Genomic DNA, 16495 nt, shown 5'->3' on the forward strand with positions numbered 1-16495 from the left:
AAAAGTGGAAGCCGACGAATCGGAATCTCCTGTATGTACCTGGACGAAACAGCTGCCACGACTGCTTTGGGAAGAACCGTCCTGGTGTCGAGACCAGCGGAATATTGTGTCTTCGTATACATGTGACGCTGAGAGCAGTGGAGATCCCACTGCTAATGGACCATCAGATTGTGAGGTAAAGTGTTCGCCTTGCGGAATGTCGTAGATAGGATCCTCGTTAACACTGCGGGCTTGGGATTCTGGAAAGTTTAATCCCGACACCTGTGACTCCTTTGTATATACCATCCCTCCATGCCCTGCTTTTACCCCGGTCGTATTGTTTGTTGTGGTTCGACTCAACTGCTTTTTTAGGCAGAGAATAGCAATAATGGCACATACTAGAAGGAGAAAGCCAACTACAGCAGCCACAAGCATGATCCAGTTCAGTTTTGTTGAATTGAAACCGTTCAATGTAGGATCAGGGGTATCAAAAGTTCCAGTAAAAGGATTAACATTGCTGGTAGGGTGCATTGTTATTTCTGATCTCTCTTGAGGCAACGATACTGTATGATTGTCAGTTTGCTCTGATAATCCGTCATCCAAACTACTAGGTGAATCGATAAGTACGCAAGACATCTTGTATGCACGAGTTATTGTTAAAACTTCACACGTAATGATACCCCTGTGGCCTTTTCCAGGAATGATCATGTGCCAGGAACCGGAATTAAAGTCTCTGGTGTCGCTTGAATCCAACTGTTTTACCTTTTCGCCGTTCACATACCAACGGACGCCTAGCGTTTCATTTGACTCTCTGTTGAAGGGACATGTGAACTGTTCGAATCCATTATACGTAGAGACTCTCAGCTGACCCCCTTCAGATTCTGAGTCGTTAACACTCAATGATTTGTGTTGATTCACAGATCCTCTTGAACATCGGTGGTACATTGAAGCATTGCGCTCTACGAGCAAATTAATGTCAGTGGTATCTCGAGCTTCTCCTATTTCGTTTCGAGCTTTGCAACTCACTTCTATCGTTCTTTCTGTCTCCCAGTCACTATTTGCAAAAGTGAGCGTCATATTTTCAGAATTTGAGTTACAACCCGACATGCCTTGGTAAGAATCGCAGGACCATGAGTAATACAGCACTGGTGGAAACGAATGCGCAATGCAACGGAATGTTCGCTCAGAAACAAATGGCAAGATGATTGTTTCATTGCTTGGTGTAATCTCTACCGAAGGAGAGTGAAGAATTTCAAAAGGGCCAATACTGCAATGGACATTTTGATCTGCAAACGCGGGACTTTTAGCTACGCAACAAATCATTTTCTTGTGAAGACGTCGATCAGTGATGACGTCGCTGATGATTGCCTGAGTCTCTTGAAGCGATGTCGATGTCGTTTCAGCCTGCAAGCCGAGAGTTTCGTTTGGACAAAGAAACCAATTAATTCTGACTGGTGGGTTGGCCCTTGAGGCTTCACATCGGATAGAAATTGTCTCATATTCTCGTCGAACTGTCTTGCTTGGTCCATCACATTCCAGCTCATGTGGTTTCAGAAAGTACAGAACTTTGAGTTCAGCGAGGTGGGATGTGAACGATCCATGGGCATAAGGAACAGAGATAACACACTTGTAGTACTTATTAGAATGTCGTGTAGCTTTGAGAAGATAAAGCTGAGATGTGTATACCAATGTTGTCAGGTTATAAGAGGAAGTAATAGTAATAAAGTTGTCTTGATTACTGTGGTAGAAAGTAAATCCATTTGACCAGAATGACTGGATCGTTTCTGAGGGTTGACTGAGTCTTACGGAGCACTGAAATGATACCTGGTCATCTTCTTTAGCTGTGATCGACTTCGGATGCCCGATGAACTCGACAATCGATGTAGGTCGTACTTGATGGCATAACATGCACAAAATGACGACTGTCAGCAGATCCATTTTCACAACCCCCGATTTTATATAGTAGAATGGTGTTTTACAGTATTGCAATGTGTAAATCACTCATTGCGAATGGCTGAATTAATTCGGTAACGGCTTTATCAGTACTTTCTTCCGGGTTGCCGTTATCAGATCAGTACTGAATCCTGCGAGGACCTATTGTCCTTTCTCTTTCACCTCTTCTCCTTTTACTTCATGTCATGAAACATGTAATCTCATAATTCTACACTGACAAGGAATTGATATATTACTGTTTCTCTCATGCGAATATTTGCAACGCCTTGAAACCAAAAGCAAGCGTAGCTGTTCTTTGTTCTTCAAGTAAACCTAACTTATCCTCTCAAAAGCGTCGAAAGGTATCGAAAGCTACATAATTATACAAACTGTCAACGAAGATATTTATCATAAATTTTATCGAAGTGTAGCACGTCAGCATTTTGTTTTCAGTTACTCAGCTCGACAGAATTAGTTAAGATGTTTCCAGGACTATATCATAACGCTACACGCACCGAGTTAGAAATTAATCTTCGAATAATCTTCGCAGCGTTGTTTTTTTTTTTCTTAACAATTTTCATCGCACTGTATTGATTGTAAAAAAAAAGCACCCACACATTTGTTTATCAAAGTTATAAAAGTAATTTGGTTCATTCTTCCTGTTTTTATTTGTGCACTTATTTCATCTTTCTCAGACCTAAATGATGAAATCATGAAAGTTATTCTTCTTATTGTAAATTCGCTGTGTATGATGATTCCCTCACAGCCTCTCCTAGTCGTTTCATTCCCTGGAACAAGAATAAAACGAGAAATATATTGTAACTAAACCTTTAATACTTAGAATACGTAAACATGGATTACAACATAATCTGCGGTTGAGACTTTTGAGTACTGGCTTCATCCCAAAAGAAAAAAAAATCACATAAAGAATGTTGTGCGTCATAGTAGACTTTGATGTTCATAGCTACCTTTATAGATCAGTGATATATATATATATATATATATATTGTCACGGCCGGTCTCTCTTCGGAACATAGTCGTATGTGGCATAGTTATTAGGAGATTGTGAGTGTGAAGTACTGGGTCGGAGAAGTGTGAGAAGACATGTATTGTTCCTGTGAGATTCCGTGATAGATGAGGTTGGTAGCGGGCCTCACGGACTGTAGAGTGGATGTTGAAGCATGACAGACTGCACTAAGACTCGAGATTCCGGTTCACAATAACTTTATTAAGGCGACAATACACTCGCCTGCTCCACATGACATTCAATACATGTACACGGTATAACATTGTCGTTCTTGTGATCTGCCGAAGTCTGACACTAACAGAGTAATCTTATCCCAATCTCAATGTAATATCAGTGTGTGTGCTCCAACAAAGAGAAACCCTGCCCTATTTATAGTGGACATGACAGTGACCGTCAGTGTGGCTAGCTGTCAATCACGTTTACAAAGCAGACGGTCAAATTAGACACACCAGAACCAGCGTAAACAAGAAACAAAGAACAAGAAGGGAGAAGAGGAGAGAGAGAGACTAGACGGGGAACAAAGAACAACATAGGAGAGGGGAAGAGAGGAGGACCGGATTACAAACAAAGAACAACATAGGAGAGGGGAAGAGAGAGGGACTGGACGAGAACAAAGAACAACATAAGCGAGGGAGAGAGGGAGACGAGGCGAGAGACAAAGAACAACATAAGAGACAATGGACGAGCTAATTAAGGCGAAGAGAAGAGAAGAGACGAGACAGAGAAGACGCTGAGCTGGCAGTGTACCTCGCTTACTCAACAGAAACACACAGAGCATAATTACCTAGCTTACATAACAACAACAACACAACAGAGTACTGAACGCCATACTTAATCATATATGTATAGTTATAAAACCGTTACACTATCCCCCTTCCACGAAAAATCGCTGCCCTCAGCGATGAGGAACAGTAAGGTGAAAGATATAAATCTAATATATACACTTTGTATAAACCGAGCTAGAGCGGGCAAAAACACATCATCAAGATCAATTGAAACGCATGAAGTAGCAATGAACACAGTATCATGTACCGTATAAGTTCACAAAATGCGTATAGCAAGACGGAAGGTAGAGAAGAAAAGAAAGAATGGAAGATAGAGAAGACGAAAAGGGCGTGAGAAGATGTAAAAGACAGAAAGACTGAGAAGAAAAAAACAACGCATTACTCTCAGTACAAATCTCTTTTAAACAACGTCATTAATCATAAATGAACCGCAGACAAGTCCAGTCTCCATAAAAACTCTTCATAAAACAACCATAAAAAGCATACATTAATTTATATAAAATGGCAAGACCAAACTCGGCAAGATCATGATGGCAAGATCGACCTCAGTAAGAAGCACAAAAGGATATGTATGTAACAACGTGTAACTGAACAGTTCCAGTATAAGACATTTCATTATTAAAGGAACTGTCGTATATTATTAAACAAAGTGAAACAGAACTGCCATAAAACACTTAAATCACGCGGTCCATCGATCGCGACAAAATCAAGGGCAATGAACTTCACGACCTATGTACACATTGTTATTGCAACAGAGCTGAGGTTATCTGTGCAAATAAAGAGACACCTGGCGAAAGAGAGGGAGAGGGATTAGCGAAATAATGAGCAGGAGGAAAGAAGAAGAGTGTCTTAAGAAGATTAAAAACAGCGTGAGAAGGAGTGAGAAAAGCCAGGGCCACACATGAAAAAGCTTTACAACAACAAAACAAGCAGCCGCTTATACAATGTACATAATAAACAGCGAGCAGTTGCTTTAAATCGGTGACAACAGAAATCTGTAATATCCAATGCCAACCTTTTATGTGGAATACTTGCGACAATACCGAATTGAAACTTCAGGCGGATGCATGAATTTTAGCAGCAAGTAAAACAGTTATTAAACACGGCTGTCGCCTATTGAAATAAAAAAAAGGCACGTAGCATTATACACTGTATTTCCGTGACGCTTATATACTGCTTGACACGACGCAAAACATAATTAAAACAAACCTCTAAACCGAAAGAAAGTATTTCATGATAGGAAAGGAAAGCCGAAGAGACATGAAATATATGTATATGAGTGCAGCGAAGAAACTTAGAAAAAAAAAAGAACTCTCGTGTCATGAGGTAGATAAAAGCACTCAGACAATGTGTTGTCAATCCATGTTATATGCTCCAGAACGCTCAGTTAAAAGCAGCGTTGTAAATCCATGAGGTATGATCCATAATGCTCGATTAAAAGCACAGAAAAAACCCCAGTATCAAGCATGTCAGATGAAGATCAACGAAACAAACGCACGGTTAAAAGCATAGAAAAATATATATACACAGTATCTACAGTTCTCCATTTGTAACAGAGTTCATTGTCCCTGGAGATATACACTTGTATGATATCACAATAAGCAAAAGTCATAGTTCACAGAAAGACTTGCTTTCGCGGTCCACATGTCACAGAGTTGGCTATAAATGAACGAACCGAGGTTTTCATGTCATGCCAGTAGAAGCTTCTTTGCATTCTGCTGAGCGTCTTTTTGATCTTGAGATGTCCTGAAAGCTTTGTGGCATGATTCAAATGTAGCACGTATTCACGAAGCTTGAGGGGGACTACCAATTGAAGCGTGGTCGTTAGCTTATTGTTAGTGTCATGTCGTTTGTACAAAAGTCCGTCAACCATTTGCAGTTGCGACCACGATAACCACAGGTTACGCGTAGCGGGACTTTTATTGTGCACTAGTTCGCGATTAGGTCTCTGGTCTGAGTCTGACATCCACCTAATGATGGGCCCGACGTCGGGGTCGTTTCGTTGCAGTTTGCTGATTTCCTCTCGGCTGAAGTTACTAAATAAGACACCCTGCTGCCCGGAAGAATTTCCAGCGGAGGTACCTTTGTCTGAGGCACAGGACAGGTCGTCGTCTTCACCAACGTCGGCCGCGCGATCACGATGTCGTAATTTATTCCGCAATATCGACTTCACACGAAACACTCGTACGGGAAATGTCCACTTTTCCCATCGCAATGTTCTCACAACACAATACACACAGTAGATTCCGATAACTACACTCGCGAAAACTCCAATTACATCAAACATTGTGATCAATAAATCCAACTGCAACTGTCCGCAAACGATGACCATGACGAGTAGGGCAACGATCACCACAAATGTCACAAGACCAGATACAAGTCCATAATTGTTAGTGTCCGAATTATTCACACGTCCGCCGGATTCAGTGGAGCAGCGTGGTTGTTCTTTCGAGTCACGTGGTGGTCGTACAGCTTTCGCAGTCAAGGGAACGAAGTCGTCCTCGTCAAGAAACATCGACCACTCGCGATGTCGCTTCCGACATGTCGAGCATCCACCACAGGGTAATTCGTCCAAGATAGTGTTCTTGTCATAGCAGGTACACGAGTCTGGATCACACGGCAATCTTGACATAGCGTCTGCGTTGCTATGCCGAGCTCCTTTTCGATGCTCGATTCGGAAGTCGAATTGAGACAGGATTTCAATCCAGCGAGCCATTTGATCAGTCGGTTCACGGAAAGCCATGATCCATCTCAGCGAAGAATGGTCAGTCCGTATCAGAAATTGTCCCAGTAGAAAGTGACGGAACTGGCGTACAAATGCGACGACGGCAAGCAACTCTCGTCTCGTGGTACAGTACCGACGTTGAGCACGGGTCAGGGATCGGCTAGCGAAGGCGATCGGGCGTTCCACCTCCCGCTGTGCGATATCATCCCATTGGACCTGAGACAATACTGCACCAATGCCAGTCGAAGAAGCGTCAGTGTCAAGAATAAACAGTCCGTGGTCGTCGGGATACGCCATGACTTGGTCGCTAACGAGAACGCGTTTCAGCTCCTCAAAGGCATGCTGACACTGTTCGTTCCATGCAAAGCTCGTTGTCTTCTCTAACAGCTTGTTGAGAGGCGCAGCGATGGTCGAAAACCCTCGGATGAAACGACGGTAGTACGAACACAAACCGAGAAATGAACGTACTTCGCTCACTGACGTCGGAGTGGGCCAGCTTCGCACTCTTTCAACTTTCTCGGGATCGGGCTTGATACCAGAAGCGCTCACCACATGTCCTAGATATGCGACCTCAGATTTGAACAGATGACATTTACTCGGCTTGAGTTTGAGACCTGCCTGTCCAAGTCGACTAAACACTTCCCCTAAGCGTTCGATGTGTTGCTCGAATGATGAACTCATCACAATAATATCGTCCAGGTAGAGAATCAATGTTCGCCACTGCAACCCCTTCATGATCAGCTCCATTGCACGCTCGAATGTACTCGGGGCATTGCATAACCCGAAAGGCATTGTTACGTACTCATAATGTCCGCTGCGTGTGCTAAATGCAGTCTTTGCCCGGTCCTCCTCCTTAATGTCTATCTGCCAATATCCTGATTGGAGATCTAATGTCGAGAACAGCTTAGCACCACCCAAACAATCGAGGCAGTCCTCTATTCGAGGCAGAGGATATGCGTCCTTTTTAGTCACATTATTCAGTTTCCGATAGTCCACGCATGGTCTTGTCGAACCGTCACGCTTCTTGACATAGACAAGCGGGCTCGACCACGGGCTCGTAGATTCTCTGATAATGCCTCCTTTTAGCTGGTTCTCGATAATTTTCTCCTCTTCGTCGATGAAGGCACGGGGAGGGCGACGAGGGCGTTGCTTTATGGGCGTTGCATCTCCCGTATCAATCGTATGCTTAACAATTGATGTCCTGCCGTGGTCAGTAGGCGAGCTGGCGAAGGTAGATTTATGCCTCTCCAACAAAGAAAACAATTTCCCTTTTTCACCAGAGTCTAGGGCAGCGCAAGAACGCTCATACAAGTGATTCAAATCCGGCGACCATGTGTTATCTGTGTCATTTGATGAGTGTGAAGTGCACGTTACTCTATCTATCTTCACAGTTTGGCGAACACACCCGTCACTCCTTTCTGCAGGTTCACATAATTCGTCAACAATGTTCAAAGTCGCTATTCGCGTGCCCGCATGCAAAGTGATTTCCTCCTGAGACACATTTACTACACGCACGGGTAAGACTGCGTCCTTTTGCGTTGTATCCACGAGACAAGAGGCAACATGAAGATCAGTCGTCTCGTGAGAAGGAGGCTCGATGATAGCGAATGGCATAAAATCACAGATAAGTTCCCCATCAACTTTTCCTGGAACAATGAACTCAGAGCGAGGAGGAATAACAACGTCAGTCTTAACATAAACAGCACTCTGTACAAAAGCGTTTGTGAACTCAACTGGATGGAGACGATTGTTTATGCAAAGTCCACGTCTCGCTTCAAAAGTACAGTTGAAATGATGTAAGAAGTCGAAACCAAGTAGGCCACTATCGCTCACATCTGCAACATAAGCATGCCAGTTGAAAGTGTCGTCTCCAATAACTATAATTACAGGTATAACTCCATGCACAGTTAGAAGTCCATTATCCGCTGCTTCGAGTTGAATGTTTTGAGACGGAACACTTAGTTCGGGACGGAGTTCGGCAGGCATTTGTTCGTATAGATCCTTAGAAATAATCGTCACCGCCGCTCCCGAATCGACCAGTAGTTTACAAGCAGCACCGCTTACTTTGGCATTAACATAGGCAGTTATTCCAGCATATTCGTTGACTCGAATAATCCTCGGTGTCGCTTCACGATCAAGGGCAGGGCTCTGGTCGACTAACCCGCCCGCTGCTAGTTTCCCGGCGCACTCGCGTGAGGTGGCGGATGAGAAGGGGCCTGGTGCTGCGCCTGCGACGACGATGACGGCTGTTGATACGTTCGCGGCATCCAGTTCGGCACGGCATTAAGCTGACTCGATTGCCATGCAGGGACGAATTCATGCGGAGGGCGGTAGGTTGCCATGTTGCTGCGCTCGTAGTGCTGACGACGAGGGCAATTCCTAGCAATGTGCCCGACTTCGCGACATTCATAGCATCGTGGTGACGTTGGCTGTCGACCCTGTGGTTGACCACGTCCTTGACCAGGCCGCGAGTCCATTGTGTCAGCTCGAAGATGCTTAATTTCCTCTGAGAGAGCCGCGATTCTGGAATCAATGTTCGCCATCAGCCGACGCTCGAAGGTGACCAGCTGCTCCGTCGACAGCGATGTCGAATCGGACGCAGTCGAGACAGATCGAACACCACTGCGATGACTATTGCGAGCTGCTTCTTCGCGTAGGTGATGATAACGCTCAGCAATATCGCGGGCCTCCTGGAGTGTTTGGGGCTCCTTCATCCCGATGGCCATGGACATATTTGCGTCCCCCAGACCCCGGAGAAAATGCCTGGTCGCTATCGTATCAAGCGTCGCGGCGTCCGCTGTAGGATAACCAAAGGTGGCGAGGCGACGAATGTCAGCTGCATACTCCGCAATAGACTCCCTCGCTCCAAGGCGACGCGATTCCAGCTGCGACACGAAAGCAGACGGCGATTTCCTTCCCCCGAATCTATTTTCGAGAGCATCGACCAGGTTGTCGAAGTCGTTAATCACATTGTCACCGAGCTGTTGAAACGCGAAATCAGCTGCATCCCCTCGAAGACATGCAAGGAGGCGAAACCGTTGCTCCTGTTCACTCCAGTTGCAAGCCTCAGCTAGACTCCGAAATGAAGAAATGAAGCTCTCCCACGGCCGTCCTTGTCCGTTGAAGTTTTCCTGAAGCGGCAGATTAACGGTGACCGAGGGCTTCGTTGGCACGGCAGATTCCTCACGCTCAAGATCGGCATGCACGTCATCGCGAGAGCTCTGCTCCTGGCTTTCCTGGGCGTCGTGAACTCGCCGAGTCGCGTATTTCAACTCCTGCTCGAGACGGCGTATTTCCTGCTCGAGCTCTGCTTTCTTTCGTCTTGGAGCCATGGTTATTACGCAGTCAGGCACGTGTTGAAGTACAGCATCCCACCGCTGCCACCAGTGTCACGGCCGGTCTCTCTTCGGAACATAGTCGTATGTGGCATAGTTATTAGGAGATTGTGAGTGTGAAGTACTGGGTCGGAGAAGTGTGAGAAGACATGTATTGTTCCTGTGAGATTCCGTGATAGATGAGGTTGGTAGCGGGCCTCACGGACTGTAGAGTGGATGTTGAAGCATGACAGACTGCACTAAGACTCGAGATTCCGGTTCACAATAACTTTATTAAGGCGACAATACACTCGCCTGCTCCACATGACATTCAATACATGTACACGGTATAACATTGTCGTTCTTGTGATCTGCCGAAGTCTGACACTAACAGAGTAATCTTATCCCAATCTCAATGTAATATCAGTGTGTGTGCTCCAACAAAGAGAAACCCTGCCCTATTTATAGTGGACATGACAGTGACCGTCAGTGTGGCTAGCTGTCAATCACGTTTACAAAGCAGACGGTCAAATTAGACACACCAGAACCAGCGTAAACAAGAAACAAAGAACAAGAAGGGAGAAGAGGAGAGAGAGAGACTAGACGGGGAACAAAGAACAACATAGGAGAGGGGAAGAGAGGAGGACCGGATTACAAACAAAGAACAACATAGGAGAGGGGAAGAGAGAGGGACTGGACGAGAACAAAGAACAACATAAGCGAGGGAGAGAGGGAGACGAGGCGAGAGACAAAGAACAACATAAGAGACAATGGACGAGCTAATTAAGGCGAAGAGAAGAGAAGAGACGAGACAGAGAAGACGCTGAGCTGGCAGTGTACCTCGCTTACTCAACAGAAACACACAGAGCATAATTACCTAGCTTACATAACAACAACAACACAACAGAGTACTGAACGCCATACTTAATCATATATGTATAGTTATAAAACCGTTACACTATATATATATATATATATATATATACATGTATAATTATAATATATGTTACGTTGCTGACGCCTTTTTTCATTCAATTTAAAACACAGAACAGTCGGAGGGGGGGGGGAAGCTATGTATCAACTAAATTGAAAGGAATACCAGATCATGTCTAATTTATATCCAAAGCGTGGGACCGGAAAACAAAATGTTGCCAGTTACATAAGGAAAACTTCATACCAGAGTTTTGCTTATTAGGCTTTTGCAAGACATTATCAATATGTACATAAACAGAAATTACAGACTGTCAAATCTGTACTAAATGAAAGTAGCGGTAACTACATTATAAGTGTGTAATTACATCAACTTGTCTATCAAGGTCTGCAGGGTCTGCAGTAGCAATATCTGGATAAAGAAATAAGGAATACTTGCCATTTAGCTTCTAAATGGGAAATACAACCTTAAAGTATCATGAAATGATATGGAAGAATTCGTCACCTCAGCCAGATCGCTCTCCGAAGCTCTTGAATAGGAAACCCGTATGAAGGAAGAGGACTTTGATTGGTCTATGTGGAAGATGTTTCCAGGAGTTAAAAGCACGCCCTTTGATAGGACAGCTTCAGATAGAAACTTCTCCGTATCTTTGATGGTAGACAGTTCAATCCACATGAACATCCCACATCGAGGTACGGACCACTTTGCAAGGCCTACAAAAACAATTAGACGGGAGCGACACGATACAGGCTGGGATATTGCTTGGAGAAAGTAGAGGGTGTACGAGCCTTTGGAATAACAAACTCAAACAATGTTTGACCATCACTTTTCATATATGCACTTTCAAAGAAAGTACAAACCAACTTAATGCTCTCTCTTAAATAAAAAAAAACCACGAAATTCATTAGATAGGGTAGCATTTAAGATTGATTTTTATAGTATAGTAGGTTCTATTCAGTAATCATCATACGATATACGCACGGTTGACGTTTACATCGTATTCAGTATTGTTCGATGGTTATTACTAAATCTCGATATAACGAGAGAAAAATGCTGATCTTGAGGATTTCGTTATGAAGGAGTGCGCTGTGATTTAAACAGCATGTGTCTTTATCACCATATCTAAAGGAAATGAAGCTTTTGCATGACTTTATGATCACCATTAATTCCGTTTACACCTCTCAATTCATTTACCCGTAAAAATACTGGATCTCTTGTAAAGGTTACTCCAGTAAGTGCGTATAATTATGTTTATATGTATATGCACAGTGCATATACATATACCATTGTATATATATACGTTTTCTCCATAATTAATATGCACTTTAAAAAAAGGTAGTGGCTCCCATTGTCGTTTAAATGTGGTATTTGAAAATGGACTACGCGAGTCAAGTATATGTAGGGCTTAGGCCCTACTGGTAATCAGCATTCAAGAACTGAACACACGCATATATATATATATATATATATATATAATTATGTGCCATGGTGGCAACCCCCCGTGTGCCACGTTATTCTGGGACAAAAAGGTAGGAATGCTTTCAGAAAGAATTATGTTTTCCAATGTGTAAAACTTACTACAAATCTCTGTTAAGGTGGACATAATAGTGAGCAAAGTTCAGAGGAAAGCGAAACTTTGCTTCGTAATAAATTGTATGACAAATCTATTTTCAGTTTTTCTTTTGAATGACCAGTTTGTACATTACTGTGAAGGCATGACTTTTGCACATAAAACTGTGACAGAAACTTAGAATGTACACGCAAATCTAGTTGGGAACACCGCTTGATAGTCAATCACCACATAGAATGCAAGCCGTATGTGAGAAGAACAAAAGCGCGAAAAACGATTTCATTGTACCGCGGATTGGCGATTTATCGATCGGTTTTGGCGGCTTTGTTTGTTGAGCAGAATATGAGAGGTAAGACTGTTGGCACGCCGTCGACTGAGTCGGACGTGCGAACGTGGCACATAAAGATAGATATATATATAACAACACACACACACACACACACACACACACACACACACTCAAATCACGATATGACATGACAAACCTGTAAGGTGATCGGCAGCTGCTCTTGCCAAAGCATCTCTTTGTCGTAAGTAGAACTCCTTGATTTCATCTGCTCTTTCAAGAAATCCGTGCAAGCCCCACTGACGGAACATGTGATGCATTACCATCTGGAATGAAACAGGAATTTACGCGCCTTCACTTTCTCCTTTATGTTATTATTCACATGGTTTCACGTTGTAACATAAATTAGAAAATCATCTTTATCACAACTGGTTGAAAATAACGAAGGACTAAGGTCTTGTTTGCAACCACTCAATGACAGGAGCGAATTTATATTTCGATTAACCTAACCATACTAGCCCCTACAGCTCTGACTGAGAAAAGATTATGGAACCTTTTTAACCAGCTAGTAATGGAGATTTTATCGTCTTATTACCATTGACAGGCAGATATCACAGAAGAATCCCCACATTCACTAGAAGACTTACCTCAAAATAAATGGAATGTATTTTTTTAACTAGTCAGTACTTTGCTTGTTCTTCTCTCCCACATGCTGCTAATGAGTATAATCATAAGAGGACCAATACCTGCGACAGAAGATTGGCGTGCTGTAGATTGGCCTGTATGTCGTAATTAAGGCGGGAAACAAGAGCGTGGGGACCAGACAGCCAACCGAGCCGAAAACTAAACACAAATATGAAGTAAAGAGAATCGCGCTTATTGTATTCATTTATTTTCCCTAGTCTCGTCATTTGACCAGAAAATATATATAACTCTTTCTAAAAAAAGAAACAAAATTCAAGTTAGAAAAATACCTCGCATACTTGACCAATAGAACAAGGACATTTTCACACGTATTTGCACATTTTTCCAGCACAATAAGGAAGAGAGACTTCAACTAACCCTGCTCCTATGATCTTGGAGAATGAATCTAATCTGATCACTCTTCCATCACTGTCCATGGAGAGAAACGAAGGCAGACGAGGCTGGAATTCAAGGAAAATATACAAATCATAAGACGCATTTTTATTCTCAATCTGGTATTGAAACTGACAACTGAATAAGGTCATTGATACGATTACAAGTTGTTTTCTTCTAGTACATACATGGCAGTGGTGTGTGGCTGTACAACAAGAGTTAAGGGCAATGAAAACAGATGAAATTCCTAACACTATACATTTGTCATGTTTTCACCAATCATGAAGCTATTGATTACAAGTTTATGTAAAGTACTTGAGATAAAAAAATGAAAGAGGTTTTTTTTTTCATGTTATCAAGGAATATGTTTATCAACACTTTTATGAAGTCTTGAATATAAGAATACTCTTTTAATGATAACACCGTTACAAAAAAAAAAAAAAATGTCGTTATCTGCATGCCAGCTAAAGCATCTCTATATTCATAAATGTATATCTTTGGTGACAGAACTGTACTTAATTTTAGGATAGCCCATGTGATTCGGATTATGGGTTTTTCATTTGCTCAAAGTATATAACATTCCTTGCATGTCTTTATATATATATATATATATATATATATATATATATATATATATATATATATATTTATATATATGTGACCCTGCACCTCAAAACAAACAAAAAGTCGCCAGACACGAATTTTTAGTTAAGACCATATTCTGAAAGAGCAGACTTTAAGCTTTAAAATGATGTATAACTCAAATCAAATGGACTCTCCTAACCTATCTAAATATTGGAAAGAAAGCACAAACTCGGGAAAAGTGTGAACTGAGAAAAGAGGCTCTGAAGTACAGTGTCTATTCAAGCGCTTATCTTTACCAAACCGTCCTGGCTGTGCGATGAATGGGACAAAAAACAGGAAGTAAACCACCAGAGTAACAACAATGAAGGGATTATCAAATTAAACTGAAATTAAGCATGCCTCATTAACACATTCTGCCCATAATTAATGCCAACTTTCAAAGCAGTAGCACTATCTTTTCAAAAGTTATTAGAGTTGATAGTGAAGAGTGTGGACAAGGTTTTTCAGAAATGAAAAAGGGATTCTAAAGACACACCGAATCACACTATTCTACCAAAAATGTTCGAGATAAACTGCTAAAAAAACACACTTTCCTGTCCGTTTTATGATACCAAATTTTAGCATAATGTAAAAGAAGACCCGCTCTTTCAGAAAATATGAAAAAGTCAAGTTTGGCTAGGTTGACCCATTTCACTTATTTTTAGTCCTCACGCAAAATCAGTGTGTGCGACGTTATGTTCGTTTTGAGGTGCACGGTCACATATATATACATATATGTATATATATATATATATATATATATATATATATATATATATATATATATACATATATGTATGTATAATATATATGTATATATTATTTGATTTGATTTGATTTATTTCTGCTGAATTCCGTTCATCAGATATGATTTTGTACAAGTGATTTATAACAAACAGTATATCAACACATATTTTTAGTACAAAATAAGACAAATACGAACAGCTTAGGTAGGGAACTTAAACAGAAGGGTCTCCAAAATAAGCCGGGGCTTGACGGTATGGAGACCCTATACTTAGCTACTCTGGATAGAATAAGGGATAGAGAGAGGGGGAACGGTAGGGGGGAAGGGAAAATTACAGAGTGTACATGTACCACTCCAACTACTTCACAACTACTTTACAGTAATGATAATAAATGCGTCTGCTATTAAATTTAACTCGTTCAGTTGCTTTTGCCGTAGTAATTAACCGAATATACACTATGAAAAATCTAATGGTAATAAGTGGATACAAAATATTCTTACATGTGGTTATCTGACATAAAATAACAAATATATCGCGGTTAAGTGTGCACAGTATTGGTTAGACACATGATAATATACATACATACATGCTCATATACATACACTAGTACCTATCCTGTACATACGCATACATACCAATATTCATAATATATTCATGGATAGATAGATAATTCAATATATTTATGCACTGATAAAAAGTATCATGTATCACATACATATTTTTATATATTTCATTACAATCATAACAATAAAGAAATCAAAATATCATCCTGAGGAATACTGCTTTAGGCACCACAGAAAAACCTGATAGAGAGATATCTTCGTCGCGACGATGTCGCATTGTGCATGTTTGATGATTTGCATATGAACAGGCCTCACGTGCATATGAATAAGCAACAGTGCATATGAATACACGTACTTTCTATTCATACCTTTGTTTATTCGTCCCGACGATAAGCGACGATAGAGAAAGGATTCCCATTCACTAATCGTCGCTCTTCGTCCCGACTTACTAGCTATTTTCAAAGTTCGGCTTCTATTGTGCCTTGCGTTTCTTTTGTTAAAAACGTCGCATATCGTTCCCGACGAATCATTGTTCAACCGTCGGGAGACGTTCTGACTACATGGATTCGTTTCAATGTCGTTCATGTTCAAGTTTATGTTTTGTTCAGCTTTACTTGTCACAGCATAAAGCCTGTTATCCGTGTGATCTAAAACGTCGCATATCGTCCCGACGAATTACCATTACTGTACCACCGAAATTCCGTCTCTGTTCCATCGTCGAGCAACGTCCAACGCGTGGCTACAGCTAATCCGCTGGGTGATATGATTCGCAATGCCGAGTACGATAATGAATGGGAAGTTTTGTGTTTTCACGAGAAAAAAAAAGTATTCTCGCTACTATAGATAATTGTGAATAACAGGCTGACTTTCTGTCTTTTGTGCAAATGGTAGTTACGGCGATGTGAAAGGAGACTTGACCGCAGTCGATAGACATTG

At 41.8% G+C, this 16495-nt stretch overlaps 1 long non-coding RNA gene across 1 annotated transcript; it reads right to left on the bottom strand.

Annotated features, from left to right (window-relative positions):
* Window positions 1-577: 577 nt before the first annotated feature.
* Window positions 578-12878, bottom strand: LOC139719773 (uncharacterized). Its single transcript, XR_011710123.1, has 3 exons — window positions 12749-12878; window positions 11198-11406; window positions 578-2699 (listed from the first exon to the last, which is right to left on the bottom strand). It is a non-coding gene; the product is annotated as an uncharacterized lncRNA (long non-coding RNA).
* Window positions 12879-16495: the final 3617 nt, after the last annotated feature.

Source organism: Diadema antillarum, unplaced genomic scaffold (genome assembly GCF_040938485.1).
Source record: "Diadema antillarum isolate AM-2024a unplaced genomic scaffold, OU_Dant_1.0 scf00000114, whole genome shotgun sequence".
NCBI lineage: Eukaryota > Metazoa > Echinodermata > Echinoidea > Diadematoida > Diadematidae > Diadema > Diadema antillarum.